The following is a 14,474-nucleotide window of genomic DNA, read 5'->3' as shown; positions in this document are numbered from 1 at the left end:
GGCACCGTTCCGGGCAAGGAGTCTGCAGACCTCAGATGCAGACCAAAGACGCTGCTTTGGCCCTCTCCCTGGTCTACATCTTTCTGGACCAGCACTGAGGCAGGAGGAAGGTGCCTGCCACCACCCTGGGCCCAGGGTGGGAAGTGGGGAGAAGGAGACCCACTGAAAATAGAGTCTAATGGGGTCATTGAAGCCCCTTCCCCATGCCGTCCATAGACACAGAGCCACACGGATGGTCGTAGAGGTCAGAGGGGAATTAGGGGCCAGTGTAGACAGGGGTGATGAAGGGGGTGCTCCATGGCAGGTGAGCCTTGCCTGCTTCTGGAGGGAGGCGGGAGGGGTTGGAGAGGCAGGGGCAGAGTTTAAAACAGCAATCAACCTAATTATTCATGACATTTCACACAGCAGAACTTTATCTTCTTCAGGATGAAAGACTTCGCCTAATGGATCTGGGGAAGGTTTGATTTTAATGGTCCTTTTAACTAATGCTTATAGGCAGCCTGATTTCCCCTGAAAGGACAGTACATATTTCATCCACATTAATACCAAATAAATTAATTATGGTCATGGCTATCATGATGAATCCCAGATTAATGCAGAATGATGGGTCTCTTATGCAGTAATGATACCTGCTGGGGGGCACCAGGGGCCTGGAGCAGGCACGGCCAGCTGCTGTTTCGGAAGCTCCCCGCCCAGCCACACGGTGTCGCAGAGAGAGGAGTCGGGGGGCTCTAAGTCTAGAAGTGTGGCCCAGGGGACTGCTCTTCTGAGACGAGGTCTAAGAAGGGTGTTGCGGTGGGAGGGGCTGGGGCTCTGGCTCGGAAGGACCGCAGACCTGGTGTGGCGAGGAGGGTGGGGGGCGCAGAAGCAGGCCTCCAGAGCAGGTGTTCTCCAGCCCACGGCTCAGGATGGACTCTGCAAACTACCCCCGAGTCATTCAGAAGTGTGCGTCATCAGATTTTCCAAAGGGGTACGGGACCCAGAAATGGAGAGTTAGCATTTGTTGAATGAATAAATCAGCTAATAAAGAACCACGCTTTACAGAGGACGTATGTGGAGATGGCTAAATCTGAGGATGGAGAACAGAGTATACTGTCTGCTCTAGAAAGTTCTACACCTCCCAGAATGCAGGTGAAACCGGGCTTCTTCCACAGCTGCTGTCCAACCAGGTCACCCATGTTAAAGAGGAAGGCAGGCAGGCACCCAGTTCTATCCTCTGTGAGTGGGTGCGTGTGTGTGTTTGAGGGACAAAGAGGAAGGAAGCCTGTGTGTATATGTGTTACTAGAGTGTGTTTTCAAAATGCCTGCAGTTTGTAGATCCTCTCCAGGCCAGTTCACAAAGCAGGTGTTAAAAACGAAACCATGCCTTCAGCATGCTCCCTGCAAACCCTCTCCCATAAAACACCAAAAGTCCAATGTCCACATCCTTTGCTGCAGATGCTGGAGCCAAAACAGCTCCAGAGAAGAATGAGGGTTTTCCAAAAAGAAGCCTGATCTCGTCGAGGGGAAGAGGGCTGAGGGAGGCTCCGAAGCAGAGTGAGCACCCCAACCCCAGGGAAAGGACCACTCTTCTCTCCCCACAAAGAAGCAGACCATGGCTCTCAGTAACCAGAAACCCAGTTGACACCAGAGCCCCAGGCACAGGAAAGATAATGGGGGTAGAAATTTAATCTACATACCGACAGTGATTCATGTGTAAGGGGGGCAAGTGCACAAGAAAAATGAAAAATAAATGGACTTTCCCACCAGCAATTTTTAGCAATTGAAGCAATTTTCCTCACTGTGGGATTTATACTGATAGTAAGTGCAAGTTGCTCCTTACTACCTTTCTCCCCTGGAGCACAGCCAGCGGGACTCTCGATGAGGGGGCTGTGCTTACCCCCTTGACCCACAGGGCTCCCCCAGCTCGGCCCCGCCCCAAGGGGCACCCCTGCGACCCACTGGTCAGAGCCAGTGGCCCCGGAATAAGGCGCCCCTGTTGGGGACGTGCACCCTATGAAGACACTGTCCCAGGGCTTCCAGAGCTTAGACCAGCCCAAGTCACAGAGGAGACGGCCGTGCCTGGACGGCTAGATGGCTCGTTCTGTGACAGGCAGTAACGAGACGGCCATAGTTCAAATTCCCTGGTCCAACACAAGGTCAAACGGTGAACTTGGCCTCTGCACAGAGAGGCAACGTCTCAGCAACCTGACCATATCTGAAGGATGCTGGGGTGGGGCAGAGCTGGACACCAGCCAAGGAAGAGCCTCTGAGGGATTTTCCAGGTAGCACCCCCTTCTTGCTATCCCCGGGCACCTACTGTGAGCAGGGCCCAGCTCTCCTGGGGCCACTGCACTGCCTTGCTCGCCATCTGGACAGTCTCTCTGGCCAGCCCAGCCTGGCCAGGCCTCCAGGGACAGCCGGTCTCCCCAGGGAAGGCAGCTGGAGCTGATCCAAATGACAAAGAAAATGCAAGGAAGGACTTGCTCACGGCCCTCAGCACTTTCTTCCACAGACCAGCATCACTGGAAATTCTCTCATCCCTGCCCTGCATGTAGTGGGCAAGCGCCGATGGGCCACTGAGTGAGGGAAGGAGAGAATGCAGGAAGTGCTCCTTAAAACCTGGGTCTCGGGCGCCTGGGTGGCTCAGTTGGTTAAGCAACTGCCTTCGGCTCAGGTCATGATCCTGGAGTCCCTGGATCGAGTCCTGCATCGGGCTCCCTGCTCGGCAGGGAGTCTGCTTCTCCCTCTGACCCTCCTCCCTCTCATGCTCTCTGTCTCTCATTCTCTCTCTCTCAAAATAAATAAATAAATCTTTAAAACAAAACAAAACAAAACAAAACAAAAAAAACCTGGGTCTCAACAGTCACGGAGGGACCAGCGCAAAACAGAATCCCGCCACTCCCATCCAAAGCTTTTCCGAGAAAGGAGTGGAACCCGGGTTGCCCCAAGGCCACAGCTGAGGAAAACACGAAACTTTGCCTCCCATTTGGTGCCATCCTCATGCTCATTCCCCGGAGGTCACGTGCATGGCCAGCATAGAGGCGGCTATCAGGATTCCACCCCCAGATGAGAAGCTGAGGCTCAGACTGGTGTGGGGGTGGGTGCAGCTCGCGAAGGCAACGAGCGAGAGAGACGGGCCTTGAGCTCAGGCTTCTGACCACTCGGCGGGCACATGGCGGGTGTCGCCGCAAACATCCCCTGGGAAGCCGGTCTTGGTGCCCCTACCCTGAGAAGGGAACCCGGGCAGAGGGGTCCTGTCCCCCGCAAGCATCCCCAGCTGCTCTGAGCCACAGAGCATGAGGCTCCCAGCATCACAATGCAGGGGCTGCCCTCGGAGCCTTCACCCCGGGGGGCGTCCCCCCAACACACCGACTGACCCTGCTCAGCACCTTTCCCGCTCTGTCCCCCGGGGTGGGCATGACGGGCCTGGGCCTCCGGCTGGGGAAATGCACCACACATCACAGCCGACAGCCAGGGGCTGCCCCTGACCCTGGGAAGGGGGCCAGGCCTGTGTCCTCGGTCTCACCCTTGGCTCCAGGGCTCAGCCTGAGTTCCCATCTGCCCATTTATCTGTCCACCCCTGCTGCTCTTGACAAGCCTGGTGGGACCACTCTGCAGACCGGGGACAAACTTGAGGGTGTCTGGGTCCTGCAGAAAGAGGACAACAGGCAGGCCCTGCAGTCACCACACCTAGAAACAGATGCACGCAAATCCCGTACCACAGATGTTCTGGCACATCCTGATTTTAAGTTCTGTCCTATGATCCCAGGTTCCACATTCGGGGCACTGAAATACTACTAATGGAAGCAGTTCCCAGTTACCAAGCACCTACCGTGTGTCCCTGTGTGTACATTCTTGTGCTTGATCCACAGACCACAGCCTTCTCCCCCCTTGTGGTGGGCATGGCCAGCCCAGCTCCTCCCCCTCACCCCTGGTGAATTCAGCTCCTGTCCTTCCTGCCATAACGCTTGCTGACTTCACTATGCGCACAACAGTCCTTCCTGCCCCTGCTCCCTCTATTCTTTGACCTCTTCCTCTGACGGTCAGGGCCTCTACCCTTCCCCGGCCCCTCACTTCCATGGTCCCCTAGACCTTGCAGGAACCACACGGCTCCCGGGGCACTTCCGGGTGCAACCCTGTCTGGCCACCACCTCCACCTCCTGTCCGTCCAGCTCGCTCCCCGTAGCGCCGACTCCCACAGCTCTGCCCAGGCAAGACCCCCTAATCCTTTCACTGCCCTCAGGTCCTCACTCCCCTCCCGGCCTGGCTTCCTCCTCACCCAGCAAGGTCCCAGTGGTCCATCTCACTGATCCTTCCCCTGCACCCTCACCTCCCCGCCCTGCCCTCCACCCTCTGCTGCCTCCACCAGCACCTGACTTACCACCTCACCCACTGGGCTCAGTTTAAATTTGTGACCCGTGACTCAGGAGGGCCTAAGGAGCACAGTATGCCTCCCTGGTCCATTCACGCTCCCGTGCTCCCAGACACCTCCTCCCTCCAGCCCCGCATCTGCAGGCCCAGCCCGCGGCTTCCTACTTCCCAGAGAAGACCTGCCATGTGCCCACACTATCCTGTGCAGCTACCCATCCGCCCTGCCTTCCCTCCGCTTCCTACCGCAGGGCTATCTGTGCTCCCGTTTGAGGCCGACCGCCCACCCAGGCACGGAGTCCATGTCTTCTTGCCCCGTAAGATCAGTCCTCCAGCAACTGTTCCTTTCACCCCCACATGATTAATTTTCCCTCTTGACTCGATCCTCCCCAGCAGTATACGAGCATACTCTTGTTTCTGCCACTTCAAAAAAACCCTCTCTTGACCCCACATCTCCCTCCATCTACCACCCACTTCTCTACTCCCTTTAGAGGAAAACTGAAAAGAAGGGTCTACACGCAGCGTCTCTAACGCCCCTATTCCCACTCTTCTCTTGAATCCACTCTGATGGTTAATGTTATGCGTCAACTTGACCGGGCCACAGGATGCCCAGATACTTGGTCAAACATTATTCTGAATGTGTCTGTGAGGGTGTTTTTGGATGAGATTAACATATGAATCAGTAGGTTGAGGAAAGCACATTGCTCTCCCCATTGTGGGTGGGCCTCATCCAATCAGTTGAAGGCTTGAATAGACCAGAAAGACTGACTCTCCCAAGAGTAAGAGGAAAGTCCTCCTGCCTGACTTCTTTGAGCTGCCACATTGCCCTTTTCTTGCCTTTAGACTTGAACTGAAACATCAGCTCTTCTTAGCTCTCTAGCCTGCTGGCTTTTGGACTGGAATTTACATTATCAGCTTTCCTGGGCCTTCAGCTTGCTGACTGCAGATCTCGGGGCTTCTCAGCCTCCAAAATCACAGGAGCCAATCCTTATAATAAATCTCTTTGTATTACACACATACCCCATTGGTTCTGTTTCTCTGGAGAACCCTGACGAATACACACTCCAAATCAGGGTGCCACCCACTAATCAACCCAAACCATCCTCACCAAGGTCACCCATGACCCCAGCGTTGCTGACCCAGTGGTCAGGTCTCTTCTTCCCTGACCTTCCGGTGGCATTGGCCCTCTCCCTCCTCCTTAGAACACGGCGCTCACTGGACTCACACAGCTCTCCTGGTCCTGCCCCTCCCCTCTGGCAGCCTCTCGCCCAGACCTCTCGCCTAACTCCAGACTGGTCTATCCCACTCTCTCCTCAGCCTCTCCACTTGGATGTCCACAACCAAACTCCCGATCCTCCCCCAGAACCTGCCCCCCATCAGAGAATGGGGATTTCATCCTTCTAGGGACTAAGGCTAAAAGCCTTGGACACCTGCACCCAGTCTGTCAGCACACCCTGTTGGTACTACCCCAAATTCTGACCATCGGCACCGCTGCCTCCCTAGTTCAGGCCACCGTCACGCCCCACCCACAACTCACGGCACTCCTGGCTTCAGCACTTCCCCCACACAGCAGCCACAGTGCTCCCACCTCACTCTCCTGCTCGACACCTTCCAGGCTCCCCCTGGCTCAGGGTAAAAGCCCAAATCCCTTTCCTGGTCCACAAGACCCTCCAAGACGATCTAGCCTCATCTCCTACCACTCTGCCCACTCACTCGCTCAGCCACCCTCGCTCCTCGACTTGGAATGCTCTCTCGACAGATACCTGCGTGGCTCATGTCTGCATTTTCTGCAGGTCGCCCCTCACACGTCGCCTTCTCCAGGGGCATTCCTTGACTAGCCCTGCCCCTCCGATCCAGCACTTCCTGCCATGTCTCCAACGGATGCACCGCATAGTTCTTGTATCCTGTATCTCTCCATCTCCAGAAGGCAAGCTCCATGCCATCAGGCCCTGTATCTGTTTTGTTCACCCCTGAGTCTAGCACCCACAGTCCCCCATTTGTAGATGAGGAAACAAGTTCAGAGACAGTAGATAATGTACCAGAGACCACACAGCCATGAACGGTGAAGCCGGGATTGGAACCCAATGCTCTTCCTTATGTGGCCGTCGGGAGGCAGTCGGGGAGGGGCTAGCCCAGGCCCCTGCCAACCTCTGGGGGGGTAGGGAGGCTGCCACACCACAGTGCCCTGTCCCGAGGAAACAAAATACTGCATAACTTAATTTTATGCTTTAATTGCTTGGTGGTGATTTACGGCAAGCTGTATATTTTTTTCCTAGCTGACACTTCCCTCCATGTATTTCTTTTATCTATCACCACACTTGACAGGTAAGTTGCTGATATTTACTGTTACTGTATGTACCAATATTTCCAACATATATCACCAGCCCAGCCATGTCACGGGCACATAAAGTTCTGCCCAAGAATGGTCAGCCTTCTCCAGACATAGACAGGGACCATATTTGGAGAAGTCCTGACACCAGAAAGTGTCAGAGCCTTGGGGTGTGGAGACACAGCCCCCCACAACACACACTTACACGGACACCTCCCAGACCCCCTGGAATGGCCCCACGGTGCTCTGCCTTTTATTGGGGGGGGGCGGCTAACAATGCTTTTCTTCTTAATGAACATTCAACATTATTCTGAGATGAATGCTACTGGAAAAGCTTTAGAATCAGTGACCTAGTCCAATCCCCTCATTTAACACAGAACAAAACTGAGGCCCAGGGAGGGGTAGTGACTTGTCCAAGATCACACAGCTCGGTTAGTGGTAGAAAAGGGGCGAGAGCCTGACTCCCCCTTTCCCTCAGCCACGTTTCCCCTCCTTCCCTGCTGGGGGTAGATTTGCTTCCCAAGAGGCAGTGGGACATTGGATCCGGATCTGACCCTCCTCTATGAGTCCAGCCCACCTCCCTTAATCTGGGCAAACATGCATCGGGCACATAGTCTGCAGGCAATTTCCTGTGAGCTGTGTCATGTAAACCACACAACGGCCCTCACAGGTAGCTAGGCCATTCCCTTTGCCCAGATGGGGACCCTCCAGCCACCTAATCCGCTGACTCCAGGCTAATCCCTCTCTGCCCAGGTGTTCGCTCACCTGTCACCAAAGTACCTGGTGCACAAGAGCCACCCAGGGTATCTGCTTAAAAGCAGAAGAGCCGCCCCCGACTCCCGATTTGAGGCCCAGAGTCCACACATCCAGCAAGGCCCCCAGAAGGTTCTCGTGCAACAGACGTTCTCAGCACTCCTGTGGCCTCCACAGCTTGCTCACTGATTCTTGAGTCCAAGACCTCAGTGGTGGTGTGGCAGGAGTTGTGACAGGCAGGGGCAGGGACATTCAGGGACAGAGGTCCTATAGCCAACGCCTCCCGCCGGACTGCCACCGCGCTCCCGGCCCAGGACCCAACGCTGGGCAGGCGGGAATGCCGGGGGCAGATGCCCAGGAGCCAGACAGCGGCTCGCACAGGCCCTCGCGGGTGACGGGGCCAGAGAACCAGCAGGAAGGGACCGCGGCTGGCGAGGGCTGGGCAGGGCGTTTCCAGGGGCCCGCCAGGGAGAAGCTTGCTGCGGCCCAGAGGGGTGGTGACGGGCCGAGAGAGAGCACGGGCAATGGGGATAGAAGGAGAGGGCGTTTGGGAGCTGGGAGCTGTGACGAAACGCCTGGGATAGAGGTGAAGGAGAGGGAAGGTGGCTGCGCCCCAGCAATGAAGAGATGGAGAGCTACCGCTGCTGGCTAGTGCAGGTTCTCCCGGGGTGAAGAGGCAGTGTCACACGTCCCTCCCCGACGGCACCCACGTCCCTCTTTGCTTGGGGACCCGCTTCCATGGCCCAGATGCCATCCGACTCCCAGGCTGATTTGCCACCATCTGGCTCCAAACAGATTCCCCAAGGCCAGAAAGTCTCTGGGATGCAGGTCCCACAGATGTCAGGAGGCCTCCGCCCCAGGCTGGGCTCTGGGCAGGGGGGGCCAGCCCAGCTGAAGCGGGGCCTGGGGGGGCGGCGGGCGGGCGGACAGATAATCCGCGGACTCATCACGGCCTGATCTACAGCCTCGGGTCCCCGGGGAAGCTGCTCAGCTAAGTAATTGCTTCTGCCTTGATTACAGGCCCTCGCAAATGACGGCGGGCCTGGTCCCACCAGTGTGTTTGACTCTTACAAATGTCCACATGCACAGACACTATCTGGACCGTCTGATCGTTGCCTTAAAAGGTTTAATTTGCTTAGCGAGGGAATTAGACTATAAACTATTCAGAAATTATGGAAAGTCACACGTCAAAGAGACCCTCCCCCTGTGGGTTCCCTAAGCACATTTTGCTAGAGAAAGAATGCGCGCGTGTGTGCGTGTGCGTGTGCGTGTGCGTGCGCACACACGCGCATCCACATGCAGGTAACGGGGGAGCTAGCAGGTGTGTAGTTTCCAGAGACAGCACTGACTTGACAAGAACCTGGCCCCAAACTGGACCAGCAACTAACCCCCAGAACTGAGGTGGCCTCTCCCTGGGGCGACAGAGTACGAGCCGGCTAGAGGCAGCCACGTAAGTACAGGCTGGTCCCCCCGCTCCGCACCCTGCTCTGGGAAGGGAAGGCTGTGGCCACACAGGGAGGGATGGCATCCTGTGGGGAGAACTCCTGGGGCCCCCCCACCACCCCCACAGCGACAGGCGGACGGGTGTTCCAGTCCCCTGACCTGACATTGCCACCGGACACGGGCCATGCCTCCCACCCCCTCAGGAGCCCTGCCTCATCTGCAGCTTTTTGTAGCCTCCGCCTGCAGGAACCTCCTTCTCTCTTTCTCTCTGCCCTGCATACACCCACCATCATGACCTTAATAAAAATAGCCCCTAATAATGATGACAACCACTTCCTTCATCTGATTCAATCCTCAGTAACCCAGAAAAGTAGAGAGGTTTATTTCCAGCCCTCTTTAGAGGCAGGAAACTGAGGCTCAGGGGTCAAATGTCCCCAGGTCACACAGAGTCTGGATTCAGCCCCAGAGCCTGCTCCCCCTGGGAAGTCCGCCTCACAGGAAGGCTGAGCATGGGCCTCCGCCCATATTACCTGATCTCCTGTGGGCATCTGCCCGGCTGACGGACGGAGGCCCCGGTCACCAGAGCAATGATGGGGCCAAGGTCACTAGTGAAGACCAGGCTGGAGCCAGCGAAACCACCCTGCACCCTGGCCAAACGCAGAGCGTGCTGGAGCTGAAACAGGCTGTTCTGAACTGCGGGGATAAATCAGCATCTCCCGGGCTCCCAAGGACGCTGCTTACCTGCCCTTGGCTGACAGCCTCGCTCACTGCCTGGAGATTGACTGGCTGGGGGAGGGGCACCGTGAGGAAGGGAGCCGCCTGCCAGGCCTGGCGGGGGCGCAGCCCACACAGCTCCCCACTGACAAGAAGGTTGAAGCAGCCTTCTATCCCACTGGGTCCCCAGCAGTGACCATCGCTGCCCCCCATCGTGTAGATGAAGGCCTCAGGGCCAGGGAGACACCCCCAGAGACGCAGGAAGTTTAGCCAGGAGCCCCCTGGCATGCCAGTCACTCTCAGAACACCTCCGACTCTCCCCTCCAGCCCCCCTGTGGCAGGCGAGCACACAGCCCTGGTGAGGCAAGCCTGGAATGTTCATTCGAGCACACAGCCCTGGTGAGGCAAGCCTGGAATGTTCATTCGAGCACACAGCCCTGGTGAGGCAAGCCTGGAATGTTCTAGAATGCCGTGCTTTACCTAAAGGCTGCTCTCTCTTTGACCCTGTCAGCTGTGCTTGTTTTCAGATTGCAATCATTGCTGCTTTGTTTCCCAAATCTTCATGCAAATCCCCGTGGCATCTTTAGCCCCAGCACACTGAAGTGTGCCCTCCCAGCTCTGCCAGACTACCCTCCCCTGCTGACGTTAAATGTCATCTCAACAGGAAGGTCTCAGAGCTGGGGGCTGGGAGCGGGGAGGTGGGAGGCCAGGAGAAGTCAGTACAGGCCTAGCCCCGAGGGAGAGCCCTGACAGCCTGGCCCTCCAGGGCTGTAGGGCAAGTGGCCACATGTCAGGGCCAGAAACCCAGAGACACTGATCAAGCAGCCAGCATCGAGCTGGACATGGTTTACTCGCTATTTCCTTCCCGTTTCGCAACAACTCTGCGGGTTACAATGAGCGCCTTGGAACAGATAAGGCAGTGACGTTCAGAAAGACCTGGTCACTTGTTTGCTGACAAACAGCTAGTTTGAGACAGGACAGAAATTCAACCGAGCACCGTCTGGGTTCACCAAACCACGCTGCTCATAAAATAGCTCCCCTTTATGAGATGTCCCTGTGTCCAGGTCTGCTAGAGCAGGCGCCATCAACATTCTCGCTTTTTCTAAAGAGGACACTGGCGTTCAGAGATGTTAAGGAACTTGCCAAAGGGCGCCCAGCTGATGCTGACAGAGCCAGCACTTGAACCAGTTCCTGGAGCAGAGAACCTGTGCTGTTCACTGGGCTCCAGGGTAAGGGAGCTGCCAGGCTCCTCCCAGGACCCGGTCAGCGGTGAGGAGGGGGACTCAGAAGCTCTACTCCCAAACTCCTGCCCTCCCCAGGCCCTGGTATCTTGGCAAGGAGATGGGGGACCCGAGACTTGCAGGACACACAGTCCAGAAAGGTCTTGGTTAGCAAATGCAACACAAGGAGTTGTTGGCCCCTCAGCTTGTGATTCAATTGTAACTGCCTTGGAACCACGGTGTTAGTCAACTCACGGCCTCTTCTCTCAGTCTCAGAATTTCATTTCCTCTGGAGGAAGGCAGCCAAAGACCCAAGAGGCAAAACCAACGAACAACAGCAAAAATCAGCCAAGGTTACTGGGCAAGATAGACTTCACCAGCTCCAAGAGAAAAATGCAACAACCACAGAGTACAAGCTTCAAACAATACTTCTTTCTTTGTCCGCGCACACATCAACATCGCCCTCTGCTGTCAGCCACTAGGATTACTGCATCTGGTGGGCTGAAGGCTGGTGGAAGGCTGACCTCCCCCCCACCTCCAGCGGGGCACCCTTTACATTACAGTCTGGATTCAAAACACTTCCCACAGAATAAAGGATACCCCTTACAGTTGTGCAAAGCAGTGGCCCTGCCCCTTGTTATGGGCAAAGAGATTTAAAATACTGATCCTGAAACGTAACACCAGAGAGGGGATCAGTGAGGTCCATGCTCCTCACGTAGCAGAAAAGGTCAGGGGTTTTTCTTTCTTTTTTCTTTTTCTTCAAGGAGCAAAGAGAAGAGAGTCTCCCTGGCTCTGACCAGGCCTCCTCCAAATCCCACAGCTGAAAGCCTTCTGAGGTCTGATGGGGGAATTCAAGTGCACGGCACTTGCCTCTCCTCCTGCAGCCCCGTGTGGGACAAGGGAGGGACTTGGGGCTCCGGGACTGCTCTGCCCCTGCAGCCCTGCCTTGTGCTCTCTCTGCTCACGTGTCCCCCGCTGTGCCATCTGAGAGCAGGTGCCTGGTGACGTTTATTGAACAGTCATGAGGAGCAGACCACCGGCTCTGCAGCCAAGTTACAGCCTGAGCCCCACGTGGGCAGCAGTTCCCAGACCCCTGGGGGTGGAAGGTGAAGCCAATCTGACCCTGGAGGACTGACTCCCTCTGTGTGCTCCCCTAGGACTCTGACGGGCTCGACCAAACAGCCACAGTCCCAAAGAGCTCTATGGGGCCTCACTGCCTGGGGAGCCAAGTGACCTCCCTGGGGGCTTCAGAGCGGCCCAATCTTCAGGTCTGAGCAACCCTCCAGAAACAGCCGGCAGAAGCACCTCAGCTTTAAATTTCTCTTCACGCAGCCCCTCATCACAGAGAAAGGACCGGATTCAGCACTGACTCTGTGGCCGGCTCCCCTACTTCACAAAAGTTTCCAACCCTGAGGGGCGGTCATTTTATGAAGCAGAGACAAGGAGAGTGACTGTGACTGAATCATGGGCCTGGGGCGCCTGGGTGGCTCCGTTGGTTGGGGGTCCGACTCTTGACTTCAGCTCAGGCCATGGTCTCTATGTTGTAGAATTGAGCCCCCCCACGCACACACGGGGCTCTGTGGTCAGTGGGGAGTCTGCTGGAGATTCTCTCTCCCCCTCTTTTTCTGCCCCTCCCCCCTTGCACTCTACCTCTAAAATAAATAAATACATCTTTAAATAAATAAATAAGTCACGGGCCCATGCATTTCCCAGGCAGCCTGGGCGTCCACGACTCACAGAACAGCATATGAGGGACAGAAGGAACTGGTCACCAAACACGCTGTAAATTCACTATGGGATCTACTCTTCATTGTATCAAACCCAGGGACAGCCTGTGGGCAAGGCCAGGGGCACATGGCATGCCAGGGACAGAAAAATGGAAAAACGCATGCCTAATAAACCTTTCCTCGAGCCAGCAAGGAAGATCAAACAGGTGCAGGAGGAGTGAGCAAAAACAAGGCAACTCACGCTGAGTCCCGGGAGAGAGAAGGGGCAGGGTGCCCACCCACGGAAGAGCTGGACTCACAGCCATGGAAGGATGGGGAGACCTCAAGAGGACAGACATCATCCCTGCAGGACAAACTAGCCTGGGTCAGAGCCTGCCTAGGAAAGGGGGCAACTGGCTAAGGGGCGTCGGGTACCCAAGAAAGTGCTGAGGTAAGACTAGAAGGGAGCCAGGGTACAGGGAGGAAGGCTCTGACGGCACAATGCATCTGGCATATTCTGTAGGCAGAGGGTGCCCTGCTGAAGGAGCTGGGGGTCAGGGTCAGCTGTGAGGTTGGATGCTGGTCTGGTGGGGAGGCATGTGGGCTAGAGGAGGAGGGAGATTTAGTCATGAGGTTACTGCCGAGCAGTGCTCCGGAAGGATCCAAATGAGGGCCGTGGCTCCGGGAGGCTACAGAGGCAGGAGGTCAGGGCACTGGCCTGAGGGACTAATTGTCATTGTTACTTCTGGTCTTGGGCTGATGGCTCAGAGGCCTGTGCTAATCCTTCCCTAGGCTGCACCCTGGGCCCCTTCTGGGTCTAAAGGGACCCCTTTACTCACTACTTCTCCCAAACCCAGACCTACACTTGAGCTGCCACCTCCTCCCTTTCCCAAACCCGGAGCCAGCTAGTCAAGGTCCAAACCCCAGGGAGGGGCTCAAAGGATCTTCTCTGGTGACAGTGTCCTGTGACGTGATCCTAATGGGTTTGCCCGCACCCCAGCCAGTGGTCTGAGCCAGGGACATCTCAGCACCTACCCAGTTCCCAGGTGGGCAAGAAGGCCACGGCCCTGGAGCTCACTGAGGCTTCCCAACGGTATGGAGACAAACGGGAAGAGGATGGCGCACAGACCCTGGAATGCCGCTGACCCAACCCCAAGGCCAGGCCCGCCCACCTGTGTCCTCTTTCTCCTCCTCACACACACACACACACACACACACACACACGTGTGCACGTGCACATGGTCACACACACACACAGGGAGAGAGTGGTGCATTTTTGGCCAAAGTGTGATGGTGACCCTGAGTGTTGCCTTCTCAACACAAGCCATGGAGGAGAGGAGGCCCCAGTAGAAACCAAATTCATCTTTAATGTGCTTTTCAACTCATACTGGATGAAAGAAATTTGAGAATCCTCAGAAACTCAAATCCTTATTCCCTGAAGTTAAACCTTGGGAGGATTAGGGAGAAACATGCTCTGTCTCCAGGACTGGCATCTCTCCCCACCTCCCCTCCCTTTGTGCAGAACACGGAACCTCCGAAGGATGCATACCACCTCTCTGAGGCTTCCTCATCTGTGCCAAATGTTTGCAGGCTTTGATGAGCCTCCCCAGCAGTCCGGTCCCCTCAGCGCAGCCCATGGGCCACCCCCACGGGGCTCGGTGTCACTGCCGGACACTCCCCCCTCCCGTACTTGGCGTCGCTGCTGCCAGTTGGTCCATCCAAGTGAGCTAAGGCCCCAGCCTAAGGGCCTCAGGTAACAGGTTCCGGGAGAAAAGTCCCAGACTAAATGCCACAGAAAATAAATTCTAGGAAGTCCCCTCACCGTGACCAACAGGATTGTTGCTGATGGATCCAACCCCAGAATGAACTGAGGACAGTCTTCAAAGCTAACACTCAGGGGTCAGGCACTGTCCTAAGGACTTCAGGCATACTGATTCACTCAAAGCTCATAAGAACGTT

General features: G+C 56.1%; 1 protein-coding gene across 1 annotated transcript in view; it reads right to left on the bottom strand.

Annotated features, from left to right (window-relative positions):
* Window positions 1–14,474, bottom strand: part of LHX4 (LIM homeobox 4) — a 39,901-nt gene that overhangs the window by 8,284 nt on the left and 17,143 nt on the right. The gene's annotated exons all lie outside the window — the stretch shown is intronic.

The sequence above is a fragment of the Mirounga leonina genome, unplaced genomic scaffold (assembly GCF_011800145.1).
Source record: "Mirounga leonina isolate KUSES-001 unplaced genomic scaffold, KU_Mleo_1.0 Mir_154, whole genome shotgun sequence".
In the NCBI taxonomy this organism is placed as follows: Eukaryota; Metazoa; Chordata; class Mammalia; order Carnivora; family Phocidae; genus Mirounga; species Mirounga leonina.
The sequence above is the reverse complement of the archived record's forward strand: the minus strand, read 5'-3'. Positions and strand labels throughout refer to the sequence as shown.